At 44.2% G+C, this 14844-nt stretch overlaps 1 protein-coding gene across 5 annotated transcripts in view; it reads right to left on the minus strand.

Annotated features, from left to right (window-relative positions):
- The window catches only part of LEMD1 (LEM domain containing 1), a 133877-nt gene that overhangs the window by 47120 nt on the left and 71913 nt on the right, over nt 1–14844 (minus strand). The gene's annotated exons all lie outside the window — the stretch shown is intronic.

Genomic DNA, 14844 nt, shown 5'->3' on the forward strand with positions numbered 1-14844 from the left:
ATGTTATCGTAGCATCACATCTTCTGTATCCGGCATGCAGGTATACAAGGTAACGTAAAGAATAAAGAGGACAGAGTGCAAAAAGGGCAGCATGACCTAATCAGGACAGGGCACATAATAAATAAAAAAGGGAAGAAAAAAAAAAAAAAGCATACATACATATACACGTATGTATGTATGTATGTATGTATGTATGTATGTATGTATGTATCTGTAACACCCCAGGTAACCGGTTGTTACAGTGATGTTGCCTTCCTTTCGGGGAGGGCGATACCATGCTTGGAGGGAAGGAGGATTTCCTTTACCAGGTAAAGCACCTACATGCAACACATTCTGAATAAAGGCGAGAAGGGAGAGCTCTGAACTTGGATTCAGGGGAGCTTCACCCAGAAATATGCATTCTGGTCTGGAGGATGAGTTAGTTAGTTGGTAGCAGAAATGGCTGGAGGAGAGAGGAGTGAGAGCAGAGAGTGGGGCCGAGCAGCCAGGTGTGTTCTGCAGCTCCAGGAATGGAAGATAACCTGAAGGGTTGGAATGTTAGTGAGCATCTGAGGAAAGGAGCAAAGGAGAAGGAAACAGCTTAGAGGGGAAAGGTGACCGGGCACCCTCTGAGCCGAAGCGCAGGAATCGGGCACTGGGAGCCCGAGGCTCTGTTGAACTCCAGGTCGCACAACAGAACCGGAGGGCAAAGGACTTTAGGTAATTTGTCCGCACCCACACCTGAAGGTGAAGCAGTACACAAAGAGCCCGGGTCGTGATAGAGACCCTATAAAAAAAGGCTCGCACTGCCCACAATACGGGTTACTGTCCAAGGACAGGTGAGAGAGGACTTTGTCAGGGAGCCACAGGCAGCAAGGATCTTGTAGATGAGCGTGGGCAGCAAGGCTTACGGACCTAACCTGGGAGAGAGATCCACCATTGCCTCCAGGCCAGCCGGACCACATCACCACCTGTTGCTGGCACCCTGGACTGTGGCCCGATTCAACCAGTAAACCAGGTAAAGACGTTGCAACTCTGTGTCCTCCGTTTATTTGCTGGAATTCACCACCCTTGCCCACAAGTTCATAGGCACCAAACATGTCTAGATTCTTTTTTATCTAAGTGGTAAAAAAAATATATATATATATATATATATATATATATATATATATATATATATATATATATATATATATATATATATATATATATATATATATATATATGTATATATATATATATATATATATATATATATATTTGTGCCATTTTCCGATACCTGTAGCGTTTCCATTTTTCATGATCTGGGGTTGGGTGAGGGCTTATTTTTTTCGCGCTGAGCTGACGTTTTTAGCGATATTATATTGGTGCAAATACGTTCTTTTGATCGCCCGTTATTGCATTTTAATGCAATGTCGAGGCTACCAAAAAGCCGTAATTCGTGAGTTTCTAATTTTTTTCTCGCTAAGCTGTTTAGCGGTCAGGTTAATCCTTTTTAGTTTATTGATAGATCGGGCGATTCTGAACGCGGCGATACCAAATATGTGTATATTTGATTTATTTTGAATGGGGCAAAAGGGGGGGGGGGGCGATTTAAGCTTTTATATTTTTTTTATTTCATTATTTTTTTTTTTTACTTTTGTCATGCTTCAATAGCGTCCATGGGAGGCTAGAAGCTGGCATAACTGGATTGGCCCTGCAACACAGAGGCGAAGCATAGATCGCCTCTATGTAGTAGAATTACAGGCTTGCTATGAATGCCGACCACAGGGTGGCGCTCACAGCAAGCCGGCATCAACAACCAGAGGTCTCATGGAGACCTATGGTTGTTATGGCGACGCATCACTGACCCCGATCATGTGACGGGGGTCGGTAATGAGCGCATTTCCGGCCACGTGGCCGGAAGCGGTAGTTAAATGCCGCTGTCAGCGTCTGACAGTGGCATTTAACTAGTTAATAAAGGCAGGTGGATCGCGATTTCACCCGCCGCTATTGTGGGCACATGTCAGCTGTTCAAAACAGCTGACATGTCGCGGCTTTGATGTGGGCTCACAGCCGGAGCCCACATCAAAGCAGGGAATCTGACCTCGAATGTACTATCCCGTCCGAGATCAGAAAGGGGTTAAGTACCGGACCTGGTACAGAGTACCCCTAGGCCCTGGTAGGCGACTCATATTTATCTATGCGCCAGTAGACGAAAGTAATAATGGAGGAGAGCGCGTTACAAGACACCCCCTCCCTCATCATTCCCCTCTGCCTGACACAGCGGGTGCGCGATGATGTCACTCAAATCGCTCACCATGCTGTGTGCCGGGCAGGCGGCAGTGCAGCTGCCGACACCGGAGCTGTGCCTGGAGCAGCGGGGGAACGAGGAAGAGAGGTGAGTATTGCATTTTTTATTATTACTCTGTGGGGTGGCTGCCTTATACTCTATTGGACTATGGGCAGTACATTATAATATATGTACTATATGAGACCTGCATCAGGCTGCTGTCACACTAGCAGTATTTGGTCAGTATTTTACATCAGTATTTGTAAGCCAAAGCCAGGAGTGGAACAATTAGAGGATAAGTATAATAGAAACATATGCATCACTTCTGCATTTATCACCCACTCCTGGTTTTAGCTTACAAATACTGAGGTAAAATACTGACCAAATACTGCTAGTGTGACGGCAGCCTTATACTGTATCGAGGACTATTGGGAATGCATTATACTATAAGAACAACTATGGGGTGCATTATACTATGGAGAGTGCATTGTACCACATAGAGGACTATCTGGGGTGCATTATACTTTACGGAGGACTATGAGAAGTATTATACTACTAGATGGTGGCTCGATTCGAATGCATTGGGTATTCTAGAATATGTATGTAGTTCAATTATGAAGATTTAAGAATAATGCAATGAATACACAGGATTTTCCAGGTAAAATATATACATTATCAGTGAAGCGGTGTTTAAATCCCACGCCAATATCACTGACTGGTCGCGCCCGGCCGGCCACGACCAATCAGCGAAGCGTGGTTCAAATCCCGGGCCAATTTGCGGCCGGGCCACCATCTAGTATTCATATAAACATTGGTGTTTACATTTATGTTTTAACCCATTGGACACATTGCCATTGTATTTCTCCTGTCTTTATTTTAAGAGTCAAAACTTTATTAGTCTATCGCTGTATGACAGCTCGTTTTCTTCAGGATGACTTATAGTTTTCAAAGACACCATTTATTTTACCATATGATAAACTTAAAAACGGGGAAAATTTTTATTCTCTCCCTCATACACGGTCCTCCACGTTATTCTCTCCCTCACACACTGTCCTCCATGTTATTCTCTCCCTCACAGACTGTCCTCCATGTTATTCTCTCCCTCACACACTGTCCTCCATGTTATTCTCTCCCTCATGCACTGTCCTTCATGTTATTCTCGTTGTAGTATATGTATTTAGTTTATTTATGAACGCTGATTGGTCGAGGCCGGCTGGGTGTGACAAATCAGCGACGCGGGATTTCGGTTACAAACAGACCCTTAGACAATTATATATATATATATATATATATATATATATATATATATATATATATATATATATATATATATATATATATATATATATATATATATATATATATATATATATATATATACACACACACTAGATGGTGGCCCGATTCTAACGCATCGGGTATTCTAGAATATGCATGTCCACGTAGTATATTGCCCAGCCACGTAATATATAGCCCAGCCACGTAATATATAGCCCAGCCACGTAATATATAGCCCAGCCACGTAATATATAGCCCAGCCACGTAATATATAGCCCAGCCACCTAAAATATATAGCCCAGCCACATAATATATAGCCCAGCCACATAATATGTAGCCCAGCCACATAATACGTAGCCCAGCCACATAATATGTAGCCCAGCCACATAATACATTGCCCAGCCACATAATACATTGCCCAGCAACGTAGTATATTGTCCAGCCAGGTAGTATATTGCCCAGTTACGTAGTATATTGCCCAGTTACGTAGTATATTGCCCAGTTACGTAGTATATTGCCCAGTTACGTAGTATATTGCCCAGTTACGTAGTATATTGCCCAGTTACGTAGTATATTGCCCAGTTACGTAGTATATTGCCCAGTTACGTAGTATATTGCCCAGTTACGTAGTATATTGCCCAGTTACGTAGCATACAGCACAGAGCCACGTAGCATATTGCCCAGTGACGTAATATATTGCCCAGTTACGTAGTATACAGCACAGAGCCACGTAGTATATTGCCCAGTGACGTAGTATACAGCACAGAGCCACGTAGTATATTGCCCAGCCACGTATGTCACAGGTCAAAAAATAAAAAATAAACATACTCACCTAATGATCCGAGGGCCCTTTGTAGTTCTAACATACTCACCATTCTGGTCGCTGCTCCTCAGCGCTTCCTGGGATCCAACGGCGCTGTGCAGATGGGCGCGCGGCTGCCGCCATCTTGCGTTCCCAGGATGCCTTGCAAAATTACCCAGATGACTTAGCGGTCTCGTGAGACTGCGAGGTCTTCTGGGTAATTTCGCAAAGCATCGCTGGGAAAGGAAAATGGCGCGAGCGCCTCAACGGACAACGGAGGGCGACTATAGCAGGTTTTTAGTTATTTTATACTATTTTTAACATTACTTTTTTTTTACTATTGATGCCGCATAGGCAGCATCAATAGTAAAAGGTTGGGGACACAGGGTAAATAGCGGCGGTAACGGAGTGTTACCCGCGGCATAACGCGGTCCGTTACCGCCGGCTTTAACCCTTTGTTAGCGGTGACCGGAGGGGAGTATGGAGCGGGCGCCGGCCACTGACTGCGGGGAGTAAGGAGCGGCCATTTTCTTCCGGACTGTGCCCGTCGCTGATTGGTCGTGGCTGTTTTGCGGCGACCAATCAGCGACTTGGATTTCCATGATAGACAGAGGCCACGACCAATGAATATCCGAGACAGACAGAATGACAGACGGAAGTACCCGTTAGACAATTATATAAAAGATATATAGATATATATATAGAGAGAGATATAGATATAGATAGATAGATATATATGGAGAGAGATATAGATAGATATCTATCTATCTATCTATCTATCTATCTATCTATCTATCTAGAACTGTGGGGCACATTATACTATATGGAGGACTATGGGGTGTATTATGCTACACAAGAAAAATGCTGCCTATTCATTGAGTGATTAGATTGTTTATGCCGGAACAAAATTCATTGTTCTCAGCAGCACATCGCCCGGAGAAAACTGAAGATATGCTGCTGATAACATGATACCGTATAGGGACAGACTGATCTATTAGTAATTGTTCTGTCCCCGTCATTGATCCTCAGTCGATGTAAGGAGGCTGGGAAATAAGCGAACAACTTCCAATATTGTCATTTAGTGTCCTGAACTCAGCGCATGTAAATATAACCGGAGCCCACCTCAAAGCGGGGGATACTGCCAGCTGACATACTATTCCGTCAGCTGGCAGAAAGGGGTTAACCAGCATTTTCTTGCCAGCACTCGACTATTTGCAGTGGATTTTTTTTTGCAGCAAAAAACAGTTTTGGCAAGGAAAATGCTGTGCAAAATATGTGCGGTTAGGCTGGAGTCACACTCAGCGTAAGAAAATACGGTCCGTATATTACGGCCGTAATACGCTGAAAAGTCCCCAAAATAGTGGTCCGTAGCTCCTCCGTAGGCAGGGTGTTTCAGCGTTTTTTGCGCATGGCATCCTCCGTATGTAATCCGTATGGCATCCGTACTGCGTGCTTATCTCGCAGGCTTGCAAAACCGACATACGGCTATACAAGGGATCCATGTGTCAAAAAAAAAAAAAAAACCATCTGCTATCTCCTTCCTAAACCCGACAGGATATGAGACATGGTTTACATACAGTAAACCATGTCATATCCCCATTTTTTTTGCATATTCCACACTACTAATGTTAGTAGTGTGTATATGCAAAATTTGGCCATTCTAGCTATTAAATTAAAGGGTTAAATGGCGGAAAAAATTGGCGTGGGCTCCCGCGCAATTTTCTCCGCCAGAGTAGTAAAGCCAGTGACTGAGGGCAGATATTAATAGCCTGGAGAGGGTCCATGGTTATTGGCCCCCCCTGGCTAAAAACATCTGCCCCCAGCCACCCCAGAAAAGGCACATTTGCAAGATGCGTCTATTCTGGCACTTGGCCACTCTCTTCCCATTCCCGTGTAGCGGTGGGATATGGGGTAATGAAGGGTTAATGCCACCTTGCTATTGTAAGGTGACATTAAGCCAGATTAATAATGGAGAGGCGTCAATTATGACACCTATCCATTATTAATCCAATACTAGTAAATGGTTAAAAAAAAACACAAACACATTATTAAAAATTATTTTAATGAAATAAAAACAAAGGTTGTTGTAATAATTTATTCTACGCTCAATCCTTCTGAAGACCCTCGCTCTGTAACAAAGTAAAAATAATAAACCAACAATATACATACCTTCCGAAGATCTGTAATGTCCCACGATGTAAATCCATCTGAAGGGGTTAAAATATTTTGCAGCCAGGAGCTCTGCTAATGCAGCGCTGCTCCTTGCTGCAAAACCCAGGAGAATGAAGGTAAAGTAGGTCAATGACTTATATTTACCTTCATTTGCGGTGAGGCGCCCTCTGCTGGTTGTTCCTGGAGCGTGGGAACTTTCCTAGAAAGCTCCCAGGCTCGAGTTCATATGAGAGCGCCCTCTGCTGGTTGTCCTCATATGAATCTGCGCCTACAAGTACACACAAAGTAAGAGAAGAGAAATATTTAAGTCAATGCTCACACAGGGCGTTTTTGCTGTTCTTTTATGCAAATTTTAAGCTGTATTTTACAGCACCAGCAGAAGCTGAGATTTCAGCAGAAATCTCATGCACACAGTTTTTTTTCCTGACTGAATTGGAAAACTGTTGCGCTTTAGAAAACTGCAGCGTCACTTTCATTGTTTCTGCCGCATTTTTTCACCCATAGAAAGCAATGAGCAAGTGCAAAACAGCAGCAGAAATGATGGCATCCGGTTTTTGAAGCACAAAGCTAAAGAAATTGCATCTTTTTTGGGGGGGGCACTAAACTTTATTAGCATGCGGAAGAGACAAGTGTACCCGATTTAAAAAAAAACAAAAAACGAAACCCTGCTCTTATGGCAGTAAAAAAAAGCCCGCTTACAAAAAGCAGGAATTGCCTGCAGAAAAAAAAAAGCTGCAAATTAACGTGTCAACATAGCCTAAGAGAAAAGGGAAAAATACTTAACCCTACTTTTGCTCACTACAACGCTTGATAAATGCCTTGAAGGGTGTAGTTTAGAAAATAAGGGGGGGGGGGGGGGGGGGGGGGAGTCACATCTTGGGTGTTGTGCACTTTAATTTCCCTTCTAAGCCCCATTATATTTCCTGATAAAAGATTATGTCTTCCAGGAGTGCATCTATAAAAGCAGGAAACAGCATAATTAGCAAATGTTTCCTTCACTGTGGGAGTATCTGGGCACAACATGCACATGCCGGGCACTATACATATTGGGTATCACTGTGCCCATAATGACCAAAACTATAAAATTAGCATTTCATTTATCTCATTCAGTGAACACACAAAAAAAGTCAGAGTCACTGTTTTATGCCATGTTGACCAGCAAAAAATGGAATAAACATGGTCAGTCTCATTGTGCACGAGAATGGAGCCCTTAGAAGTGGATATCACTTTCATAGTGATTGAATTTTAAGAGCAGACTGGTTACTTTAAAAAAAAGGGGGGGCCGGTGCTTGAAAATGGCGTTTTCTTTCGTTAACCATGGTTACCACCAAGGAAACGTGCAGTCATCAATGCTTTACATCAAAAGGGCTTTACAGGTAAGGACATTGCTGCTTGTGATATTGCGCCTAAATCAACTATTTATTAGATCAGAGAAATCTACACATAGAGATGCTTAATTGCCATGAAGAAGGCATCAGCATGCCCAGCAAGTGCCAGAAATGGTCTCCTAAAAATAACTCAACTAATGGATCTGTTTAACATCAGTGCAGACCTTTGGTGAGGACTGACAGCTGATGAATGTAAGAAGATCTCCACGCACATTGGGAAGACGACATTTGGAGACTGGAATGGTGTCAAAAATGAAAGCAAAAGAAAAAAAAGAAAAAAAATCAAGGACAGAAGGAAATTACGAAGAAAGTACAGGGATTAGACTGCAGAAGACTGGGGTAAAAACATTTTATTTGATAAAGCCCCAGTATCAGACATCTGCAAAGTGATTGTCTGGAGAAGTAAAAAAAGTGAGCACTACCATGAGTCCTGTGTCATGCCAACAGAAAAGCATCAGGAGACCATTTATGTTGCTGGTCATCCAAGAGAGTGAGCTCACTTACAATTTTGCCTAAAAACACTGCCATGAATAAAGAACGGGATCTAAACGTCCTCCAACAGCAATTTGTCCCAACATTCCATGTGCAATTTGGTGATTAATAGAGATGAGCGAGCACTAAAAATGTCCGGATGCTCGTTTCTCGAACCAAGCAACTCCTAATGCTTGGATGCTCATTTCGAGTAACAAGTATAATGGGAGTCAATGTGTAATCTGAGCGTTTTTCTGGCAGACACTATAAGAAGGTCTAAGGGGCAGTGAAAGTTTTGAAATGGATGGAAAAAGTGCTGAATGGAAGAACAGCATGGGGAAGACCCCGGGATGCATCGCTGACTCCCAGATCCCTGCCGAGAACAATGGTGTCACGCTTTTACTCCACTTTAAGAACTGACAATAAAACATTCCAGACCGACTAGACATTGGAGTTCACAATAAAAACAAAAATGTTAAGAAGCATTCTTTACAATAAAAGGACTTGTAAAAGGTAAAATTTAAAAAGGATTGTAAACAAATAATTTAGTATACCAAACTTGATTTTTTTCACTAAAAAAAAAAAAAAAAAAAAAATTGAAATTTTAGCGTAAATTTATGAAGGAAGCAAGAAGTGCCAAATATTAGGGACTCAGATACATCCTGTATTGAACATAAAGGAGGGCCTCACACATTCTGTTCAAATTGTCATGTAGTGGTACTCCTAGACTCAAAGGCTATTAACGAAGTACAAATCCTGCCAAGGGTCATCAATATACCCTTGAAGGCACCAACTGTAGTGCCTCATTCAAATATTGTAAACAAAGTGTAGTTGTGGTATTCCTACACTAATAAAAGCTCTGCACATGGTGCAAAGCCTGCCAATATTTACAAGCAGGGTCATCCATACACCTTTGAAGGCACCAACTTGAGTGCCTCATAAAAAAATTAATGCCGTTATGAACCAAGAAGTATAGGTACGTCATATGTCGCCTGCCAGTCGGGCTCAGACGTCGAGTCCACATGTTTTCAGGCACATGACAGCCATGGGTGGAATAATGATCCACCCGCAGCTGTTGACATGTTAAATGCAGCTGTCAATCTCTGACAGCAGCATTTAACATGGCCTGCCCTGGAAGAGCATCACTATCACGATCGCAGGGTGCCAATGCGTTGACATGGCAACCCTGTGGTGGTCATTGCTAATCTGCCATGAGCACTGCCCAGTGGCCAGAGTTCATAGCAGATGAACATTTCTACTACACATAGCAGGGCTGAAGCCCTGCTGTGTGCAGCACGAGCGATCAGACGATCACCGCTTCAATTCTATGGAGACTAATGAAAATTTGAAAAAAAAAAAAAAAAGCAAAGCCTGGAAAAAAAAAAATTATAAGTATGGTCATCACAAGAAAGCAACAACTGGCGGGCCCCATTCAAATATTGAACATTAAAAACACTATGTCCTGCTGTCATCTGGTGGTGTGGTAAAGTCGGGTCTAATCCAGGCTTTGCTCACTTATCAGAGCAAGACAGTCAGCACTTTCCGTTGACAGGCGAAAGTCAGTTTTTAATCTCCCGATGGCCCTAAAAATCTGTTCAGACAGGACACTAGCAGCAGGGCAGAATGACACCTCCAAGGCATAGAGTGACAGCTCATGCCAGGTGTCCAGCTTTGAGACCCAATAGCTGAAGGTTGCAGAGGAATAAAGGGAGTACGCTGGTTAGGTCAGCCAGGTATTAATTGACCATCTTTAAAATCTTTTCCATCCTTGTCAAAAATACCAGGTGGCATGGACTCAGAGCATCATGAAATTGGCCCAGGCATTTGACAGAACTCCTGCCTCAGATGTACCTGGTGTGTGTCTCCCTGACCTCTCCTCCTCGGTTGGGAAGGAAGCTTGCCCACTGCTGCTAGCGTGGTCTCATAGGAATTTTTTCAACATATTTTCCACAATGACCTTCTGGTATAGCACCACTTTAGAAGACCTCTCCACCTCAGGAAGAAGAGATGCAAAGTTCTCCTTGTAGCGTAGGTCTAGCAGGGTGAAAAAACAGTACTTTTTTTTTGGCCAAGATGAATGTAATGAGAGGGTCACAGGAAAGGCAGCGGCACAAAGTCTGCAATATGCGCAAAGTTCTCTATAGCCAACAATTCCCTATTTCCAACATGACGACTACTCTCCATCTCCTCCTCAGCCCATCCATGTATGAGAGATGGGACGAAGCTTGTGTGGGTACTAGCCTCTTGCCAGCTCCTGCTTCTCCACCTCCTCATTGCTACCCATCTGTGCTGAGCAGATGAGATGAGGCTGGGTAGTATCTCCTGTATATTTTCCTCTGTCTCCATCTGGTCTGCATGCAAAGCTTCATGGGCAACATGGTGGCTCAGTGAGTAGCACTGCAGCCTTGCAGGTGCTGGGATCCTAGGTTCAAATCCCACCAAGGTCAACATCTGCAAAGAGTTTGTATGTTGTCCCAGTGTTTGCGTAGGTTTCCGTCAGGTTCTCTGGTTTCCTCCCACATTCCAAAGATACCCCGATAGGGAATCTATATTGTGAGCCCCAATGAGGACAGTGCCGATAATGTCTGTAAGGCCTCTTTCACACGTCAGTGTCTCCAGTACGTGTGGTGACAGTTTTCACATGTACCGGAGACACTGACACATGTAGACCCCTTCAAATGAATAGGTCTGTGCACATATCTGTGTTTTTTCACAGACCGTGTGTCAGAGTTACCCACATGGGTTGAAATGTCCGTTTTTGTGCAGCTGCATGGATCACGTGGTCCCATTCAAGTCAATGGGCCCGTGTAAACATGTACCGCACACTGATGCCATCCGTGTGCCGCATCAGTATCACACGGACAGCTGCCGGGGGAAGAAGCACTACAGTAAGCGGCAGCGCTGTTACCAGTGGCTGGTGCTGAAGACCGCTCTCATCAGTCTTCCCTGATCTGCCGGCGATCGGTGCGAACAGAGGAGAATGAAGAGAGTTATCTTAAAGTCTGAATGATGACAGCAAGTGGGGGCATTTGGAACTCTTACTCCCATCATCCAACACCTGCTGCTACTAATAACAGTGACAGTAGGTGTGGATGATTGGGATATTCCACAGCCGCCGGCTGCGATCGAACAAAATAAATGGATAAAAAAAAACAACATGAGTTCCCCCCTATTTTCTTGAACCAACCAGGCGAAACTCACAGCTGGGGGCTGCAACCCTCAGCAAGGTTGGTTATGAATTGAGGGGTCCCCACACTGTTTAACGGCGTGGGGTTCCTCAACCATTTTTGATAACCAGCCCTGCTAAAAGCTCATAGCTGGGGGCTGGTATGGGGCCATTGATATAGCCCCCCTAGCCCAAAAACAGTAGACCGCAGCTGCCCGGAAGAGGCGTATCTATTAGATGCGCCTTTTCTGGCGCTTTGCCTGGCTCTTCCCACTTGCCCTGTAGTGGTGGCAAGTGGGGGTTCATATTACCTCTGTAATGTCAGGTGACATGAAGCCCACGGCTTAGTAATGGAGAGGTGCCTATAAGAAACCTATCCATTACTAATCCTATAGTTATATGTTAAATAAAAACACAGTTAGAATAAAATCCTTTATTTGGAAAAATTACATAGACTCCTTTAATATTCTAAATTAAACCATACTTACTGCTACAGCTAATCCCCAACGCCCTCGATCTCCTGTAATAAAAATAAAAACCAACAATATACCATACCTGTCCATTGTTCTATCTAATGCCGTAAACCAGGTCTGGGGGCTAAATAGTTTTCAACTTTGACGGTGCCAAGATGTGTGACCATCCTGGCTGAAAACCACTGGTGAATGAGCTGCTGAGAGCTCAGGATCATTGACCAGCGGTGACATCTAATACCTGCATAAAAGGATTAACAGATAGGGCTGATGTCAGAGCTACTAGGATTAAAGTTTTCAGTGCTAGTATTATCTGGCACCTCATGTTTGGTATCAAAGGGCGATCTTGACAAGACGTGGGATTAAATTTAAATCTAAATATAAACGGAGACATTTCAGAGCTGGAATAGGCCTAGACCTCTGGCATGCTTTAATGAACCTGACCACCCATCTATCCGCCGCCAATTTATAGTTGTATTGGGCCCATAAGGTGGATACTTGGACATTAAGGGTGCTGGTGGCCAGGCCCATCTCCATACCCCTCTGAAGGAACTCTAAAAATATCTCTGACTGGGACTGTACTCCCAACAGATTGCCCTGAGAAAGCCAAAAACTTAGCCCATATCCTGCCATAAATCCTAGTTGTTTTAGGCTTCCGACTCTGCATCAGAGTAGCTACCAAGGCAGAGTAGCTACCAAGGCCCTGTGTTAGCAGCGCCCTCTCAAAATCCAGGCCGTCAGATGTAGACCTGAGTTCTGAGGATGTGACACTGGGCCCTGTCTGAGACCTGGAACATCTAGGAGAATCCAGTGATCTGCTAAGGACATCCTCCTCATCCAAGAGAACCATGGTCTCTTGGGCCAAAAAGGATCAATCAGGATGACATCTGCGCTTTCCTCCCGAATCCTCCTCAAAACCGCCGGAATTAACATTAATGGGGGAAATGCATAAGCCAGACGGGAATCCCAAGGGATCTGCAGTGTGTTTACCACATATGGACCTTCTCTTCGGTTAAGGAAACAGAAGACCTCTGTCTTCCTTCTGGCAAATAAGTCCATCTCTGGTTGCCCCCAAAAATGTACAATCTGTTGAAAAGACAGATGGATCCAGTTCCCATTCTCCATGTTTTAAGGTTGTCCGGCTGAGGAAATCTGCTTCCTCGTTCTCCTTCCCCTTTATGTGTAGGGCTGATATCTGCAACTGATGTTCCTCCATAGCCTGGAGAAGCTCTCAAACTAGCCGTATTAGGGGCCGGGATCTTGTACCTTCCTATTGATTGATATAAGCTACAGAGGTTCGATTGTCCCGACATTATTCGAATGTTGGTTCCTTCCAAATAGGGAAGGAATTCTATCACTGCATTCTTGATTGCTAGCATTTCCCTGGAATAAGTTGCTTCTGACCAGACTCCATGAATTATATAGCTCCCGATCCTTCCACACTTACATCTGTCACTATAACATCTGATATTTGGAAGGACCATGGCATGCCTCACGATAGATTCCCTGGATGGGCCACCAGACCATGGAGTGTAATGCTTCCCGGGAAAGCATAATCTTCCCCTCTAGACATCCCACAAGCTTTCCTGCTGAAAGGCCCTGGAATGACACTGGGCCCACTGTACTGCTGGAATGAATGATGTCATTGATCCTAGAAGGGACATGGCATTCCTCAAAGACATGACAGGGTTGGACAACACTGCTGACACTAGGGTTATAATTTTGTCTTTCTTTTCCTCTGGTAGGAGACAGACCTGCTTCTCCGAGTCCAAAATAAGACCTTAGAAGGCTTGAAAACCTTCAGGGGCTGCAGCCTCCACTTCGATATTTATCATCCAATCGAGCATGGACATAGTGGTTCGGATGTGATTCAGTTGAGAACTGCATTAGGTCTTCCTCCCTGGCAATCACTAAAAAAAAAAAAAAAAATCGTCCAGATAAGGCACTACTAACACGTTCTTTTCCTGTAAATGTGCCGTCGCCTCCATAACAATCTTGGTGAAGATTCTCGGGACCATCGACAGACCAAAGGGCAGCGCCCTGTACTGGAAATGTCCGAGTTGCCTGTTCACATGTACTGCTACCCTTAGGAATTGCTGGTCTTCTTGATGAATGGGGACATGTAATATGCGTCCTTTAAATCCAAGACACTCATAACAGCCCGGAAACAAGATCTTTATCGCTGTTTTTATTGACTCCATCTTAAATGGTCTGTAGGTCAGGAACTTGTTGAGGCCTTTCAGACTGATAATAGTCCTGAAAGACTGGTCAGGCTTCCTTATCAGAAACAGGGGAGAATAAAATCCCCTCCCCTGCTGCTGAACCGGCACTTCCACCAGCACCCTCTTTTGAAGTAAGAGCAACACTTCTGCTTCTAGGGCCTGAGGTCGGTGGCCACCGGGAAGAATCGCCGACCAGATAGGGTCGTTCAGGCCTCCCTATGGACCGAAGGGGAAGGACCACACAATATCGCTGGGGACCTCGATACCTATATATCCTGGTCTGGGCCTCCAGGTAAGACGCTGTTCCCCGTCTCTCTGAATGTATACAGCTTGACCATGGAAAGCGACAAACCCTCTGCTCCATCTGCAGATCCCATTGTTCACCCTCCTGCCGTGAGTAGCTGGGCTGGTCCCTTTACTGTTCTGGCATGTTTGTATGGGTACTTAGTATACCTCTCTCTCTCTTTTAGGGAGAAAAGGCCTCTGCCCCAAAGAGTAAACCTAGCCGCAAGTGTGGCGTTTGTGGCTCCCGGCTACCCTCTGCCTATAAGACGACCCTGTGTCAACCATCTATGGATGACATATTACGTGCTGAACAGCCCTCTCTCCTGGACAGCATTAAAA

The sequence above is a fragment of the Ranitomeya imitator genome, chromosome 3 (assembly GCF_032444005.1).
Source record: "Ranitomeya imitator isolate aRanImi1 chromosome 3, aRanImi1.pri, whole genome shotgun sequence".
NCBI lineage: Eukaryota > Metazoa > Chordata > Amphibia > Anura > Dendrobatidae > Ranitomeya > Ranitomeya imitator.